This window comes from Xiphophorus couchianus, chromosome 20 (assembly GCF_001444195.1).
Source record: "Xiphophorus couchianus chromosome 20, X_couchianus-1.0, whole genome shotgun sequence".
Lineage (NCBI taxonomy): Eukaryota > Metazoa > Chordata > Actinopteri > Cyprinodontiformes > Poeciliidae > Xiphophorus > Xiphophorus couchianus.
The window spans coordinates 30,066,436-30,085,441 of record NC_040247.1 but is presented as its reverse complement, the minus strand read 5'-3'; the positions used below and the strand labels follow the sequence as shown (position 1 = coordinate 30,085,441).

The 19,006-nt window shown below is 42.5% G+C and overlaps 1 long non-coding RNA gene and 1 other non-coding gene across 2 annotated transcripts in view; one reads left to right on the top strand and one right to left on the bottom strand.

Moving 5' to 3' along the window:
* Nucleotides 1-18,513, bottom strand: part of LOC114135662 (uncharacterized) — a 32,511-nt gene extending 13,998 nt beyond the window's left edge. Inside the window, exons 1-2 of the long non-coding RNA XR_003593632.1 lie at nt 18,387-18,513; nt 16,425-16,576 (exon numbers count right to left, since the gene is read on the bottom strand). This is a non-coding gene — a long non-coding RNA (uncharacterized LOC114135662). The remainder of the gene's footprint in view (nt 1-16,424; nt 16,577-18,386) is intronic.
* trnad-guc (transfer RNA aspartic acid (anticodon GUC)) lies at nt 7,721-7,792 on the top strand. Its single transcript has one exon. It is a non-coding gene; the product is annotated as a tRNA-Asp (tRNA).
* Nucleotides 18,514-19,006: the final 493 nt, after the last annotated feature.

Sequence of the window (19,006 nt, the reverse complement as noted above, 5' to 3'; positions counted from 1 at the left end):
CCTTTTCTGTCTCTCTCCACTCTCTATCCTTCGTGTCTCCCACATATCCCTATCTCACATCCTTCAACATCTCCTCCACCCCCATCCAAATCCGGCAAAACATTTCTTGTTTTGCCGGATTGTCGTTTCCGGGGGGTGCTTTTACAGACCAATGCATAAGATGACACAGGTGAAAACACAGTTTATGGACCCTCTGAATTATTAAGCGGCTGAAAGTGGATGACTCAACGTTAACCAGAGAGGAAGAGGGAGGCGACTGCGGCACACGAGCGTCCGCAAGTGCAGCGGGGAGAACGGACAGCCGCGTGCCCAACGCTTGGTGGGACCGCAGAGTGGTTCAGCATACGGTCGGGTGTGTGTGGGGGGGGACACTGGCTGAAGGAAAACAGCGGATCAGTCATGAGTTTATTATGTAATCTGATAAAAGTTTTATTCATTCTGAGAGAGCTGTGTGCCCACATGTCCATGTCAACTAATTGGTTCAGTCACCTCAAAAGCAGTAACCCTGGCCATGAATTAAAATCGAGTTCAAAGGAGATTTCATGTCATTCTCAGAATAAGCACACTGATTGTATTTTTAAAGAGGCAGTGGTATGTAAAATCTACTTTTTTGAGCTTTACATCATGATGTTATCATGTTATTCCCTCATCGAAAACATACCTGAGAAATCAATTCATCTCCATGGCAACCATTCAGCTGTGCAAAACATCTTGGGTGGATCTAGTACGGCCTTAGTACGGTCTGAGTTTCCCCCTCACAGAGCAGCCCTCCCCACACCTCCCACACTCAGCTCCTTTAGACTAGCCGACAGTAATTAGCAAATAAATGGTGGAACTGCGAGTTTTCTGAACTCATTACGGGAACTACTTCTCAGTGTAATAAAGGTTAAAAAAATTGCTAAAGGGTTAATAGAGGAGTCATATTGTGATGACTTCCTGAAGGCAGAGTTTCAGCAGGAGTTTTTAAAGAGACAGACGTCCAGTTTTACGATGTTAAATGAACAAAGTCAAACTTCTTTTATGTCATACTTCAACTGAATTAAACATATAGTTATTTAATTGTGCTACGACATGGCACTATGTCCCTGGAATACCCCTGCCATGTAACTTGGCACTTGCCTAGTTTGAAGTAATCTGATATTTAGTCTATTATTTTGTGAAATGATGCACAACAGGCGAGAATGCTAAGGTTTCTGCTAACTTATAGACTTCTTATTTCTGGTTAATTGATGGTTGGGGAGAAAAAATCCAGAGGAGCCTTGTGGCTGATTGATGCGTTTGATGAACCTATCCAAGGACAAAGTCCAGTTGTCTGTTCTGTCTCAGTGCATTTCAACCCAACATCTTTATGTGTGTTAAAAATTAGACGTATGCAAATTGGCTAAATGCACTGCAGAGCTCACAATGTGCAGTTCCCTTTAGACAGCCCCAGATTTGCTCTGAAGTACTTTGCTACTTAGAGACTCAGCTCCTCCTTGGAGCTGCAGATCTTGTCTTATTTACCAGACAAGGTCCTCTGTGTGTTGTTTTGTATTCTGAGGAATCTAAAATCTCTTACGGGATTCCTTAAGCATATAGGTCACTTTTACTGAAGCTATTGTTGAAACCAGATGAAAAGACAAATATTTTATCTCATCGTCTCTTGTGTCAGTTAACCTAACAGAACTTTACAATATCATGAAATCAATCATTTTGGTTATTCTAACTGATCTAAAACAAGAGAATTTGGATCTGATTGAACTTCAGACAGTGAGAAAAAAAAAGTAGATGTGTCTTTTTATTCTGTGTATGTAAATTTCTGATTTGAACATCATATGATGCCTCTTTTTGACATGTTTGTTGATGACACACAACTTTCCACATGACTTCTGTCCACTACTTTTTGGTCTCCATAAATATAAGGATAGACTAGACCAAAGAGCATGCAAGAAACCTCTGTGTTGTTTTGAACACAGACCTAATTTTAACATCCACAAAGAAAACTGTTGGGAAATCATATTATGACCCTCTTAAAACATTGCAAGGATAAAGGACTTTACTGACCAAACAAAGCACAGGATAAACAGCACAGGGTTTTATCGTTCAGCATGAAGTTTACAGGGTCTCCCAGCCCATGTCCGGATTCTCTTCAGGTACTCTGGCGTCCTCTCAGTCCTGAAAAATGACTATGCAGTTATCTGATGACTTCTAGGTTAGCTGGTTTCTCCAAATTGCTCTTGGGTCTGTGAATGCTTGTTTGTCCTGTGTGTCTCCATATTGCTGTGTGATGGACTGGTTACCTGTCCAGGCTGTACATAACATCTCCTGCTGTCTAGCAAGGAAATTTAGATTTAGGTCCGATTACAGACGGCTATTCTTACATGTCTGTGTAAAAACAGTTCAGCGTCTTTAGCTCATCCAAATGCTGCTGCCAGAGTCCTTACCAACACCATAAAATGGATGATACAGCACCAGGTCCTAAATCACTGCATTGACTCCCTGTAAAAGGGTAGATTTTAAAATGTAGCTATTGGTGTTTAAAGAACTGAATGGTCTTTTGACAAAAAACATTTCCTAACTGCTCGCCAAGTTTAAACCATGTGGACTCCTCAGGTCAACAGAGACCTGCTTACTCTGTGTCTCCAGGACCTAAGCAAGGAGAGCCAGAGACATTGTGTCATGTTACAATGTGTTAATATTACATCTGTATTCATTTAGCCCCAGAGAATTGCCCCTAAATGCTCCCATTTCAGCTCATTTCCACTAGCACCTACGTAGCATTGATTGGCCAGGCAGCAGAGTCACCAGTTGTGACACATGAGTGACTACCTTACAATAACACAACTCACAACAGTGGAAACTCACAACGGTGACTGAGCATATTTGGAGTTTTGAAGAACAATGACAGACTGAGCAGAATGTTCTATCGTTTCCCTGTCTTCCATTGTTGTGTTGTATTGTGTTAGCGTCATGTACAGATTCCATCATGCTACTTTTCAGACTCTGTCGCCGAAAAGTAGCATGATGACAACTGTAATGGAAAACCAACCAACCAAACAGTGTAGAGCGTAAAAGTACAGAAGCGCTTCTGGAAAAGGACTGCAGGTTACCTGTTAATGCAAATTTTACACATACCGAGGATGGTATTAAAAGTACTTTGCTGCCATCTTGTGGTCAAAAAGGTGTATTACCTTATGACTACCATGCTATAACAATCTCATATTAGACCAAGGAAAGAAAATATACAGGAACTCAAGCAGATTAAACTGTTTAAAACAATACAACATTGTTTCATCTTGTTTCATTGACCGTGGTTGTATTGTTTTGAAAGTCTCACCTAATTTTATGAATTGTTGCTATAAAAGTAGAATTAGCTTTTGTAGTAAAAAGGACTAAAGTAGTTTTGTTGTTTCATTCTTATTAATCTCCTTAAATAAAAAAACAAACATCTCACATTTTTGCCACTCCTTGCCAGCAATGTATCAGTTTTTGTTTTTGTTGATTTTTCTTATATTTAAGCTAAACTAACAAGCAGAAATCTTCAGCCCTGAAATATTTAGGAAGAGAATCACCTTAATCACGAAGAATAATAGTGCAGATAAAAAAAAATGTATCTGCTGCATCAGAATATGTTGCTTTAGATGAAAAGAAAAGGTGAGTTTCTATATTTTAAGAGGCAACTCTATTGACAAACATGGGGATTTGAGAGTCAAAGGGCTGGAAAGACAAGCAGAGATGAAGGGTTTAAGAATGAAAGAGGAGCACTCAAAGAGTTTGGAGCTGGTAGGATGACTGTCAAAGTCATCTGTCCCTGTTTTAAATCCCAGTTTTTCAGCCCGCTGCCTGTGAACACACACTCTGCCTCCCTTTATGTGATTATATGCATGGGTGTGTGTTTGTGAGCATTTAAGCTGATTTGAGTCTTATCGAGATCCACTGTGGAAACAGACAATGTGCCTTATTTGTTATCTTCTTGTTTGGACGAGGAGATAAGGCGATCAGTGTTTGCAGGAGCGCACGCAGGCATGCGAGTGTGTGCGTACTGTGTGTGTCCGTGCATAAAGCATAGATAAGCTTAGCGTTGTGCCTTTCAGTTTCAGTGACAGAATCCTAATGCCGATCCCAGTGGTCAACACTCCAGAGACTTTCTACCCAGAGCGTTTTCCATTATTCAAAGTTACGACCTGCCTTTGGATGTAGGCTTCCTACGCCTTGCAGAAAGATGATTCTCTAAATGTTGTGCCCTTTCTTCTTCCCTTCATTGTGTTCCTTGTAGTCATGTGCGGATTGATGCTGAAATATCAGTACTTCCGATACCAGACCTTTAAGCTTTATGAAGATCGAATCTCAAAACAAAGCATCAGTACTTTTAATACTTTAGTTATTTGAGATAATGTATCTTAACAGCATGTTAGAAAGTAACTTAATTATAGAGATCTTGCCTAAACGAGACAGGATGGATGGGAACTACTTTTTCTACTACCTGATAAGGACGGTTTTCATTTTACAGTAGGTCTTAATAATTAAACAAGGATTTATTTCAGTAGGGTTATTATTTTTGCAATATTTTTTAGTTTGCAACACTATTTTCACATATTTTGTATGATTTTCTGCTGTTCTTAAGTAACATAGCCATAGCAAATGAGGCTTCTACTTCAATGTAATTCTGTGTTTGAAATTAATTAATTATAGTAATGTCTAGTATTTTATGAAGCCAAGATTTAACAGGAAAATTAAGTGTTTGCACAAAGTATCGGATCGGTGTTGCCGATATCAGCTTCAATTTTACTGAGTATTTGATCGGAAAGGAAAAAGTTGCTGTCTCACCACAAATGTCCTTGTTCCTTGCTGAGTTTTTATGCTTGTCTGTCTCCTGCCTGACTGCTACTGCTCTTCTCCCCTAATGTTGATATTATATTATATATATCTAATTATAGATATTCTAACGTTGATTCTCAAATATGTCCTCTTCCCTTTCCTTCCTTGAATTCTTTCAAATTCAAGGAAATTGAAAGATATATCATGGATATCTACCGCAATTCAGATACGATCAATATCAACTAAATTAAATCTGATAGAATTTTCTTCACTCTTCACTCTTAGGAATGTAGACAGAGGAAAGACTTTAGCTTCTCAACGTCTCACAGCCAGCTATGAAAGGTTGGTACATCAGCTAGCAATAACTTGCTATGTAACCTGTGCAGCAGCAGTGTTAGGTTGTCACCGACATACTTGGACAGGCTTCATTTTTCAGAGGTCCAAGGACTCAAAACGGACATATCTGTACATTATGAAGCTGCTCGGCAGGAAACAGCGTTCACGTTGTACTGTTTTGTATGTGACACCCAGCTGATAATGTTGAGTCGTCACAACCAGTCGCGAGGACGCATGGCGTGACTGGCGCTCTCCGTTCTGCACCAATAGTTGAGCGGTGGCTGCCTTAGTGGAAGAGAAACCAGGCATGGGGCCCAACATGAACAAACAGGAGTGAAAAGTGTGAAGTCTGATATTAACGGCCAAATTTAGACACGTAAAGAAGAAATCCTATATATAAAATTTGTACTAACGTGTGTCTGACTCCTTGTACTCCAGCATAATTAGTCTCTGAGAAACATCTACTTTGCCTTCTCGACATTCTCCATCTTCTTTGTAAATTTACCAATAATTCAAAATTATTTGCTGCCCAGATATTTAGGATAGTTAAATGCAGTTGTGCAACTGAGAAGAGGACCATTACAACCTAAAGAATGTTCAGAGTACATTATAAAAGCAGAAGAGCTCAGAAAACGTTTTGTACTTACTTACATCTTGTTCCCCAGCAACTATTCCAAACTGTTCCCAGTTCACCCCCCTGGCTGTGGTGCAGAAGTCTTATCTACTGGTGATTTCCCAGCCGCCGCATCCTTCTTTTGTTCCGAGTTTCACTCTCCGTACCATTATGTGAACACTGAAACCAGCGCAGATTCGGGAATTCTTTGCTAGTTTTTTGGTACCTGGACAAAGCTTTTACCTGTACAGGCTGCATTCCTGCCCCAACCTCCACCTCGTTTTGTCTTCCACTCCTCCCATTTTCTGTTTTTCCGACTCCTTCTCACTGCCGCTCTCTCCCTCGTCCAACACAAAATGCCCTCTGTCCAGTTCTCAGGTACAGTGTCCTGCGCCGCCCTCCCCCCAAAATCACAGATTAACTTAAGACCACAACTTCACCAGCAGCCCTGTTCCTCCAAAGGTTCAGTGCTTACAAAACTCTGCATCCAAAAGGGAAATATGGTTGGAAATAATCTGTGACATTCTGTCACTGTTTGGTATTCAAGACGTTTCATCAGGTGTGGTTATATTCAGGTGAGGTTCAGTATGGTGGAGTCCCAGACTGTTCTAATGGCTAACTGTCTCCCAGGCCCAGCAAACAAAGAGCCTATTGACTCTGTAACACACAGGAGCTTTCTCTCTTCTCCACAGGCCTCTGCTTTGTGCTTGTCTCCAACACACACACACGCGTCTCTAACTTCCCCCATACACACATGAGAAATCAGTCCAACATCACCACTCCACCTGTTCTCAGTTCTACCTGCCAACCACTGCTTCGCTTTATCATCCAAATCCTTTACTTATTCTTTCACAATGCTTTTGCAATTCACATCTGAAATATGTTGAACGTATTGAAACATTCTCCGGATGGTCAACAGGAGCTTAATGGTGTTGAAAGAGGTAGCTGGGTGTGTTGTGTATAACAATATAAGGAAACATCGAAAATATTTTTCTGGGCTTTAAAATTTATATTAATATTACCTACATGGAGAATTGTTAAAATAAATATGAATATCATGATAGTGGACAGCTGGAGTAGGCAGCACTGTTGCCTTGAAGCAACAAGGTTCTGGGTTTCTATCCAGGTCTGTTTTGCATGGATTTTGCATATTCCTATATGGAATCCACTTGATACTCATTTCCTTCAGTGCTCCATCTGGGATGAAGCTATGAAGCTCAGTTTCTCTGGTTGAATTTCATCGGGGCCAATCACCAAACAGAAGGAGAAGTTCTGAACAATGATTTTTCTGTGCTGTTTTACAATTGTAGTCTGCCTATGGTTGTAGTTTAAAGTAGTTGTAGACTAAAGTACTGAATGGCTTTAGTTGTAGTGACTAAAGCCATTTAGTCAACATTTCTCTCGAGAAGACATTGAGACGGAGCATTTCCTGCCTCTGGTACTAAATCCACCAATTCGACCGGAAGGACCCTAAACACCTGTTGCCACCGACACCGGACCCTAAACAGCACAGCTGTTGCTTAACCGGACACAGTGTTACAGATACTGTGAGAAACATTAAAGACAAGCAGCTCTAATGGAGCTATTACTACTCGACATGCTAACGGAGCTCGAAAACCGATACTGAATGTAAAACCACTACAACACCGGAGAGGATCGGACCCTAGGCAGCTGTTGCTGAACCAGACAAAGAGCTGTAGAAGTATTTACCGGATCACACAGTCCGACCTGAGCTACATGTCATTCATTGTTCAAAATGAAGCTGAAGTAAATCACCAGCTCCTACGGCCAACTCTGTCCTCTTCGTCTCTTTGGTCCTCCTCACCTTCATCACCTCTTGTGATTTCTACATTCCTATCGATTTCAACGAGCTCTGGTTCAACTTGAAAAGGCTTAATAATGTTACTTATCATTGTTTTGGCTGGACGGAGACAGGCAGTTGGACCATTAGATGTCATTTATCCAGAATTTATCTCCTCGTTAGTATAGTGGTGAGTATCCTCGCCTGTCACGCGAGAGACCGGGGTTCGATTCCCCGACGGGGAGTGAAGTTTGTTTGAGGTCCCTCTTGAAAATGAGACCTAGATCTCAATGGGGTTTACCTGATTAAATAAATAAAATTTTTAAAAAAGCATTGCACCATGAACAACATGGCAATGTTTGTGTGACAATATTTAAACTGAATAACCTACAGTGTTACTACTGTATTGTTTTTACATCAGAAATAAATATTTTCCAATTAGTAGTGGTAATTTGCTGTTACAACTACTCATGGATCCCGTTACACTCAGCTCAGAACATGAGGAAGGTATTTAGTTTCTCTCACGAGGATTTAGTGATCCTCGTGAGAATCTGATTTCTTTTAAAGACAACTGGCATCTTTAACAAAATCAATCTCCTTATAATCGGAATAAATAACTTATTTCACAGCCTTGCGAATGTACTGGTCCTGAACACTGATTTTCCCCTTCAAACAGAATGATTATTTTAAGGTAGCTGTAGTCTTATAGAAAGCAGCATATCCTATAAGTGAGGAAGCATTTCAAACTCTAATCTGTGCCTGTACCTACTTTGCATGTAGGTGGTGGTGGAAAAGTGTTCTAGCTCACAGGATTAGTGAACTAAAACTTACAAAGTCTCAGTGTTATTTGTATTTGAAAAGCCTGACATTCTTAATGTGAGAAAAAAACAATCCAACAACACTAAAGTAGGGGCATGCGAAGAAACGAGAAAGAGACCGAGTCAGAAAGACTGAGCGAGAGGACACCCTGCCCTAGATATCCGCCTCTAAGCTGCTCTCTATGCAGACATGGCAACGGGACGCATGAGGCGAGCGCTGGAGTGGAGATGAGAGGAAAACACAAAGATGGTCAGACGGAAAAATGTGTAACGGACAGAAAGTCAGGCCAGAGGAAGGATTAGTGATCAAAGAAAACCAGCAGCCATCCTGAAAGCCTACTGAACTCTCTCTCACACACACAAGTATGTCTTTCTATCTTTACAAGGACTTTGGATTGACTTCCATTCATTTTTTATTCATTTCTACTCCCCAACCCTGACTTTTACCCTACACCTAATAATTAACAGTGCATGCCTAACACTAAATCTGACCTAAATTTAATTCACACCTTACCCCTAATAAATAACCTTAAACAGTATGTCTGACCTTAACCAACATCTAATTCACACCCTAAACAAGGGGGTCCACCATATTAACACCAGGCTTTGGTCCATATGAGGCCCATAGGTCTTCATAAGATTAGTAAATATGCCAGAGAAGGTCCTTAATAGGATAGCTGAACAAATACACAGACAGACACACACACACAAAACTAAAAACTTATATCAGTTCTTATTACGTCACTTATTCATATCTGGTTACCATTAATGTGTCAAGCCTAACCTAAACTCCAACCATAACCCAGGCCTAAACCCTTGGTTATGGTATTACCTTGGCCCACACCTTAACCAAGAACAAAGAAATTAGGATTTCCATTAAATCTTGAAAAAGTTACCCTTTCATCCATCCATTATCTCATTATATAGTAATGGATTTATAATCCAGAATCAGGATGTGTGAGAAGCATCCCAAGCAGGGAGACCCAGACTTCTCTCTCCGTGGCCACTCTGGCCTGCTCTCCAGGTAGAATCCCAAGGAGTTCCCAGGCCAGCCCAGAAACATAGTCCCTCCATGTCCTAACAGAGACCAAGAGGTTTTCCTCTGGGTCTCCTTCTGGTGCCTGGAACACCTCACCAGGGAGGCGTACATCCTGATCAGATCCCTGAGCCATGTTCCACTGGTTCCTCTCGATGCGGAGGAGCAGCAGCTCTAATGTGAGTCCCCCCTGGATGACCAAGCTTGTTACTTTGTCCTTAAAGGAGAGCCCAGACACCCTGCGGAGGAAACTTGTTTTGACATACTCTATCCTCGATCTTGTTTTTTGGTCACTACCTGAAATTTGTGACAATAGGTGAGGATAGGAACATAGATTGGCCGGTTCATTCAGAGTTACGCCTTCACCACGACAAACTGGTACAGCGCTTGCATCATTGCAGATGCGGCAACAATCCACCTTTTGCTTTCCCTTTCCATTTTTCCTTTCTTTGTGAAGACATTCCTAAGATACTTAACCCCTCCACTTGGGGTAGAACCTCGTCCCTGACCACGGACTCACTACTTTTGGGATGGGCTAAAGGGTCAGGTGCTATGTAGGATGGGCAGTTCCCAAAGGTCTGTAGATTCAGAGCATCATATTCAACGTTTTTATTGGATTAGTTCTTTGCCCTCCCTATTCTTAGGTTTGGTGAGAACCGCCTCATTCATTTGCATTACCAATATTTTGGAGACTATAAAAAGAAACACAAATATGTGTGTAGCTTCTTGCAGCACTTTGTTCTGGGTTCAAGTCCCTCCCTGGGGTCCTTTTGCATGAAGTTTGGATGTTCTCCCTGTGTATGTGTGGGTTTTCTCTAGGTAGCTAGGCTTCCTCCCACAATCCAAACACCTGATTGTTGACTGTCCTTAGCTGTGCAGGGTTGTTTGTCGTATGTCTCTCTGAAGCTATATTTCCATTAACCGTAACACTGCGCAAATTAGAAGTACGAAAACAAATTCACCTAATGCAAACGCACCAATTTTGGAGAAAAAAAAAAACGAACAAAAAAAAGTCGGCCGAATGGAAATTATCGTGTTTGGCAAAACTGCAATGGAAGCACATTTTTTCACATCACACAAGTCATGTGATCACCAGCTGGATGTTACTGCTGGTGGAAAAGACAAAGAAGACGACAGGAAATGGGAGGAGGATGTTGGTGCGGTGTGTTTTCAAATAACTGTGTGAACTACTGTAAGTTATTCACGGGTGATCTTAATTGCATTCCTTATTTAATGGAAACGGCTCAATTGTGTTTTTTCAATGTTAATGCAATCTTGATATGCAATAGATAATGGATGATTACAGAGCTGCTACTCAACCTTGTGCCAGTTTAACTTTGTTTTGTACAACTTCAGTTGCCTTTTCTCTTGAGATGATGCCAAGGGAAACACAATTCATGCATCTGCCTTTCCACCCCACAAGGAAATTCAGAGGCAGATGCTAAGCATGTGAAAAGCTTTTAATTCCTCCTCAACCTCTGCCTTCTTCACTTTGACGAGCTGCTGATGAGGAGATAAAAACAACAGGCCGGAGATACCAATTAGGCCATCAAATGGCGGCAGCAACAATCTGCAGCACTCCTCCACTTCCCAGAGGAGTGCTGCTGGGGGGGGGGGGAGAAACAAAAGAAGAAACGGCAATGGCGGAAGGAAGGGAAGTGAGGAGCTGTGAGGAGGAGGAGGAGAAGACGAAGAAGAAAACTTTGTAGGAGCTCAGATCTAATCAGGGAATCCTCCCTCTCAATATCACAGCGTGCAGCGGCACAAGGTAACATAGAAACACACTCTCAGAAACACACAAACACCCTCCCTGTCAGCGGCTTGACCTCCACCGGCTGATCTCGCTCCTTGGTATTCCATCGCCCTCCCACCGGCTGACCTGATTGGCTAATGACGGCTCATTTATCTTGATGCAGCACCTGCGGTGTCGAAAAGGTGTGTGTGTGTGTGTGTGTGTGTGTGTGTGTGTGTGTGCGTGTGTGTGTGTGTGTGTGTGGGCGTGTGCGTGCTTGCGCGCTAGATAAAGTGTGTTTCCAAATGTCTCCATGTGTGCACATGAAGCTCGGCTAAGAACGTTGTTGCTTCTCCTGGGAATGCTGAACACAAGAAGCTAGAGGATGGAATCAGAGGGGAGGAGGTGATGTGTAAGAACGGAGAGGCAGTGATAAATTAGGAAATGGGAGTAGATGGAAGAAAAAAGCAGGAGAAGAGGATATGAGTACAGAAATAGGAGGGGGAAGATGACAAAAGGAGCCGGAAGAAAGAAGAATAAAAAGATAAAGGAGAATAGCATGGGGAGGAGTGATGAAATAAAACATACAAACAAAAAATCCAATAGAAGAGAAGGAGAGGAAGAAACAAACAACCACAGCCATGACTGGAGGAAGAGGGGGGTCAGAAAGATGGGAAGTTTGGAAGCAGGATTGATGTATGTTTTATTCACTTACGACTAATGCTTCTTTAATTATCGCAGCTGAAATCATCAGTCAAGCAGGATGACTGAGTGTGTGTGTGTGTGACAGGCTCTGTAATGTGTGTATTACTGAGAAACCCTCAATTATCTAGTGGGGAGACATAATGGAGGATGGCCAAAGTGAGGGGAGACAAAGAATTCTGTGCATCTACGTGGAAAATAATCCCGTCGTTTATCAGTTCATCAGATTGAAGTTCAGTTTGAACCTGGTCTTACCAGGTGAATTTTTTTTTTTTAAAAACCTAAAGACGTATATGAGTAAGATCATCTTCATACGTCATTAGTGGTTCTTATTTACAGGAAATAGGAAGAGAATAATGGGGGGAATTCAACCCTGGAACGCTTATGTCAAAAACTAAGGCTACGTCCACAGTGCAGGAAAATGCAACTCAAATCTGATTTTGTTTTTTTTTTTCCCCAAATGCGACCTTTTCACTGCAGTCTGAATCCAGTTTGCAATCTGACTCACCTGTGTTGGGTAAGTTGGGTTTGATGATTTGATATCATCAAACCATTCTTACCATTGACAACAATAGGCCAAACCAGACATAGCTAAAGCAACCCTAGTGTAGTTGCTATGGCACTGATTGTTGGCCAAGCAGTCTGAGGCTATTTGTAACCTACACACCTGCTTCTGGGCAGGCAAAAGACAAGCATATGCTTCAATATGTTAATATTGTTTCATAAAAACATTACCATTTTGTTCAGTACTGTGGGTCCTTCTTTAAGTTCACATTCACAGAGTCTGGTTTCTTCTCATGCAGAATTATGATGAATGTCACATCAATAAAGTAAAAGTCAGATAGAATACGACCTGACCGTTCAGACGGCAGACGCTTTGATATATCCAAATTAGTACCACATATGAAAGTGGCCCGGATCGGATGCTTTGGGGGGGTGAATGATCAGAATTGGGCCGTTCAGACTGCAGTGAAAAAGTCGCATTTGGGCAAGAAAACCAAAATCCAGTTTGAGTTCCATTTGCCTGCTTTGTGAACGTAATCTTAGTTTTTGACAGAAGCGCTTTTTTTGACAAAAAAACGTAACAGAAAAACTCATCTGTTCAACTGTAGCAGCGCACTTAATGAATGAAATGTTGTCATGGTTTGGCTAACTTTGCTCTGTGGCATTTGGTAAAAATCCAACCAATGAATGAATTTCCACTCTTGTTTCATTTTCTATTTTCTGTTCGTAGTGGAACACTACGTTCTCTGGGGATGCAACACAAAAGATACTTTTAGGGTCTGTAGAAAATATCAAAGCCAAGGAGAACAGAACTGACAATGTTACAAAAACATATAATATCTGCCTGATGGTTAGCATAAGCTGCTATAAAATTCTCAAGATGCAATAACGTTGAGTAAAAACAGACCAAGAAGCTCGAAGAAAATGATCACCTCAGCCAAGGCGGCATTTGTGAAGGTTGGTCCAGAATTATTCATACACTTGGCAGATTTTGATTTACATATATTTTTATTGAGCAAAGAGTTTTGTTTCTGATAAACAAATTGCCACCCTGTGCTTCATACAACAGTATAAAACATTCAAACACTTTGCATAGTGTCTAATTAAAGTAAGTGTACACACAAGGAATAATATTATGGACAATTTTAGAGGATTTGAAACCTTGGTGTACTGTCAATCCAGTCTATGCCTCCCTGGTAGTAAAGCTGGACAATAAATCAAAAAAAATATACAGTATATAGCCACAGATGCATGACTGATATCAATAGATAATATGTCTGATAGAATATTCTCAGAACTCCGATCCAGAACTACACAGGATTCTGGGGGACGCAGGCAGAGGAAAGACTTTAGCCGTTCAACCTCTGACGGCAAAGCTGGTGGCATCAACTAACTTAACTCGCTCTTTGGTTGCCTAGCAACAAGTCGTTGAGTAACTTCTACAGCAGCAGTTTCAGAGTTTGTCATCTTGCCTCATGACTGCTTAAAAATGTAACAACGTGGAGAGAAAATTGTGGATAAAATAAGAAAGCTTCAGATACTTAAAATAAAAAAAAACAACTAATCCACAATTATCAATATCGATTGATATGAAACGCGTGGTATCGTGGTTTGTTTTTCAGCCATATCGTCCAGGTCTAACTAATGATGTGCTGCATTTGATTTCTCATGTGGATTTTTACTTTCTGGTCAAAAAGACAGAAAGAATATCCAACATATTTGGACTTCTGCCAAAAAGACAACAACATTTTGAATAGCCTAAACCTCAATTTCTAAAAAATTCAGTACAAGTTTTTTTATTAGCGCTTCTCTCAGTCTGTAAAATAGAAAACCATGATGCAATCATCCCTATTCTTACTTGTAGTCCTTTATTGCCACTAACAGTTAGCGTTACAACAGTTAGCAAATCCCACCGGTCTTCTTGCAACCAGAACATGTAAAGTCAGATATGACTTCTGATGCAGATCAAATGTTCCAAAACGGAAAGTTGCGACAGTGGGTCTTACACTAGTTGCAGTTTGCATTTCTGCCACTAGGTGTGGATAAAAGTGCTTTTTTAAGTTTGGTCAGGCAAGTTATTAGGTTGAAGGTGAAGGAAAATCGATACTTAAAAGTAAGTTAAGCCGAGTCAAACTCAATCCTTCCATTGTGTTTTCTAACAAGTCACGAAAAGAAGGTAATTCATTTTGCTCACCTCTTTAAGAGGTACGGTGTCCCCATAGACTGTAATCAATTCACGTAAATCCTTAGTGGGAAGAGAAACTGCTTCATGCTTTCGGTCGCTGTGCATCGACCGCAATCAGCCCGTACATTATGGTTTCCTCCTGCCTATGTTCTCCTTGCTGCATCCTCTTTCCCTGCTGACTGCAGGGGAAAGGAGGGTTTGCATACATTATGCCTTCTTTTGTTCTTTACTGTCAGTTCATTGTCAAACAAAAAGAAAAGGAAAAAATAGAGAGAGCAGAGAGAGAAAAAAAGGGGTGTAGAGGACAAGTAGGTCTTACTGTGACACCAGCCCTGGTTAGGTAGGAGAGATGGGCTTCACCGCCTCCTCTTCTCTCCTCTCCTCTCTTTGTTTGTTCTTATCTTTCATTTTCTGTCTAAACCCAGGTGCTACTTATCTTATCCCACCCCTACAACTCCTTCCCCATTCCACTTATCTCTCACTGTCTTGTCACAAACTCAGAGTCTGACATATGAACACACACTCACTGCTTCAACCCGGCACCCCCCTCCCATCCTCCTATCATTCTTTGTTTTTTCTTCCCCCTCTGCCACATCATGTCTTCTCGTCGCCTGTCCAGCACCGCCGGAGGCAGCTGGTGGGCTGTGACCTATCCTATCACTGCTCCTGGATCAGGCCTGTCATACGTGAATGTGGCAGGGAGACAGACAGGTGGGCAGACAGCCGGGGCGGTCAGAAACTCGTCGGCTTCAGATCCGTATCTCAACTCCAGCCTGAGATTCTTAATCCGTCCGTGGGAGGTGGAACGGAGCGATCCATACGGCTTAAGCTGCCTGGAATCTTTTACAAAGTTTGACTGTTCAGAAGCGATTTATCGCTTTCACGTCATCGCAGCTCATCCCATGTTTATTGGCGGTTTGTCTTACAGGTGAAATTTGCTTTAAACATTACGGATGTCCTTTTCTGACCTCTGGGAATTTGTGTGTGCAGGATTTGGCGAGCTTTGCCGATTGGTTTTTCCACCTTCTGTTTAATTTCGTTGCATTAAAGCAATCTTTTAAACTTTTCACTTTGTTATTCTCATTCCCTTATATGTTGAGTGCAGTAGCTGCTGGCAGCAGCAGGAGGGAGGGAGGATAGCAAGGCTGCATGTGCCGAGCGCTTCGTCCTGATTTAGAACCAGATCTATTTCTGTTCGCTCTTCAACCCCGCCGGGAAACTTTCAAATCTGCCATGGACAAGCATATGTGTATGTGTGTGGGCGTGCGCGGGGTGTGTGTGTACCGTGGGGTTAAGGGGGGTGGGGGGGGTAGTGGAAAAGAGAGCAACAAAGATAAGGGTTGAAAGAAGCGAAGAGAGATCGTTTAATGTATAAATCATTTCTGTGAAAATTCGTAATTAGTACGCAAGAGCCGGCCTAAGAATTGGAATTCCAATTAAGTCCCTGAAGTGAAATGAGTTAGCGTCAGGACGGATGGGGGGTTGGAGACGGAATAAAGAGAGGAGAAAGTGGGGAAAAATGGAGCGAACGCTTCGCGGGCTCCAAGTGGAACGATCTGGTCGGGGAAAAAGATTCAAGCTGTGGTCAGTCATTCTTAACCAGAACACGTACTGACTGAGCCAGGCTCACCCTGTGGCACCAACTCCAACACACACACACACACACACACACACACACACCCACACACACACACACACACACACACACACAGACGGAAATGATATCAACAAAATCTCAGCTCCATATCTACTCCAAATGTCACCAGTGCCACCTTTGACCTGAACTGCTAAGCCCAACTCCTTCCACCGCTGTCACTAGTTCCGCACACAGACGTCCCGAGGTAACGAGACCAGAGGAGGAAAAATTGTGGAATAAAACGGACGACAAACAAACACTCACCTCCGAGCCGCCGCTGCGTCTGTCCAACTGGCTGAATCCTCACACTCACACATGCACTTGTGGTGAGTGCCCACACACGTGCACTCTCCACAGCAAAGTGTGTGGGGGGGTGTATGCGTGCGTGTTTGTGTGTGAGGCTGGACTCGATGGAGCTGTGCAGTAGGAGTATGAGCGTGAGGAGGATGACGATGAGGAAGAGGAAGAGGGAGATGTATGGTGGGAAGGTGGAGAGAATGGAGAGAAGAAAAGACTGTGAGTTATACGCCACAAGATTCTGAACAGAGCGCTGACAAAACTGCCGGATACACCAGGAACACGTTAGAGTCCCCATTTTGTTAATTGTGTGTAGGAAAATGTCTACGACAATCTGATTGGTTCTTTTTGGTGAGTTTGCGTCAGGTCTCTGAGACTTGGCAACTAGTCTCCGAGTGAGGCGGAGCGAAAAGCCTCCCATTCATGTCCTAATCTCCTCCAACAGGGCCGCATGTGGCCAGCATGGCAACACATCCCAGGTTTTCCCACTTCATCACCTCCGCTCCGTCTTCCTCATCCTCGCCTCAACAAGTCTCTTCATTGTTTTAAGTCGTACAGAGGAGTTCACTTCGGGAACTCGCAGAAATAAATCCTTACAAGCTGGCGAGTGAAAACGAAATTTCAGCAACAAGGCAAAGATCTTAGAGGATGTCAAAATTGTTTTCTAATTAGCTAAACATTGGTACTTTCTTTACCAAAACCAGCAAACATTTTTTCTATAACCTTTAATCGCAATATTTTACCTACAATATAGAACTTCTGGTCGGTTTGACCAATCATTACCCGGATTTTGCAATCTCCTCCTAATCTATTTCCATTTTGTACCCACGCATCTAAGCATTATATTTCTGTATATTTCTTTGGCTAACTGTTTTTGATCACTTAATTAGAGAAATTATCATAGATATATTTAAATTTCTTGTTTTTCACCGATTGTGGTTCCAGTCCTGGTTGGATCTGTCTGCACTCCTGCAGTATGAGAGACCATGACCTTCAGATCCATGAGAGGTAACATTTATCCATATCGCCTAACTGCATTTTGTTACTGAAGAATATGAACAAAAAAAAAAAAACAGAGAAAAATGGAACAATCAAAGTTAGTGCAAGACATTCCCCTTGGCATTTTCTTGCTTGTATGTGAGAAAGTTGTTTCTGATAATAAAAAAAATATATTTAAAAAAACTGCCAAAGTACCAAAAGGTCAAAGTGGGAAAACGACATAAATATGGACGCAAGAACGATTTTCACCTTCTTTAGCCACACAAAACGATATTTAAACCACGTACAACTTGGAAAAGTCCGAGAAAACCAACTACGCCTGGGTCGTCTTTTGAACATAACCCACATAACCCGATCAGAACATTTCTTCAGCAAGTTTCAACTCTAGCGTTGAGACAAAATACACAACACAGAGCATCACTGCACACACACTCTGCTCCAGGTGTGTGTGTGTGGGGGTGTGTGTAATTGTGCCTCTGTCCTCTGTCTTCGGCAGAGAAAAGCCAATCTCCACGTCCAATTATTTGCCTCTCAAAGGCAGACAGACGGGGGGAGTCGGGAGAATACAGCACATGGGGCTGAAGGGAGAATTAGTTAGACTTACAGAAAGTGAAAGACAGAGGGATTCTTTGAGGGTCTGCACTGGGGGGAATTAATTAGAATGAAAAAAGGCATAGTGGGGGGTTGAGGAGGAGGAGGAGGAAAAGGCTCGTCTTCGCCCAAGTCCTGGAAATGGCTTCACAATTAGTCAAAGTCCCAAACAGAGCCTGTGGACAAAACTGGAGCCGCAGCTGCAGAGCGGGAGACGAACACCCGAATGGAGAACGCCGAAAGCGACAGAAGAAAGCGCTATAGTTGTTAAAGAGACATGATTGGCAAGAGAACGTCATAAATATAGATTTTTTCTTCTTTCATTGTGAGTCTTCGTACCCTCTCGAGGCGATCGCTGCCTGTCCCGTTTTCTCAGCCCCGTTAATCTTCTCCTCTCCTCTCCTTCCTTCTGCAGCCTCCTTCCGCGCGCCGCCGTCTGGGATATTACATCAAAGGAGGCTCCGGCTGGAGGCGGACGGTGGTGTCGCTGGGCTCCACACGCGCTCCACACTTTGCTGTCTTCTTCCTCTTCGTCTCTTCCACTTGTCGACTGGAGAATGTTTCTTTCTTCTCTGTGGTGGTGACACATGGCGTGTGTAGTGTGTGTGTGTGGTGGTGGTGATGATGGGGGTGATGGAGGGCACGGAGGAGTGAAAGGAAGGACTCGGGACAGAATAAATGAAATGAATAAATAAGGGTTAAAAACTGAGGGAGGGAAGTGCAGCAAGTGTGGGCAGTCGGAGCGGCGAGCGGGGAATGACGGGAAGAGGCAGGTGGAATGGGTAGTGACACATCGCGGAGGTGTGTGTCTGCGTGTGTGAGTTGTGTCAGAGCACGGGGGCCGTCCCTCCAGTCGACACACCGCCGACAAGGAGGAGGAGGAGGAGGAGGAAGAAGCAGTGAGGTAACGGAGGAGGACCGGATGGATGGATGGAATGCTGGGGATGGAAGGACTGATT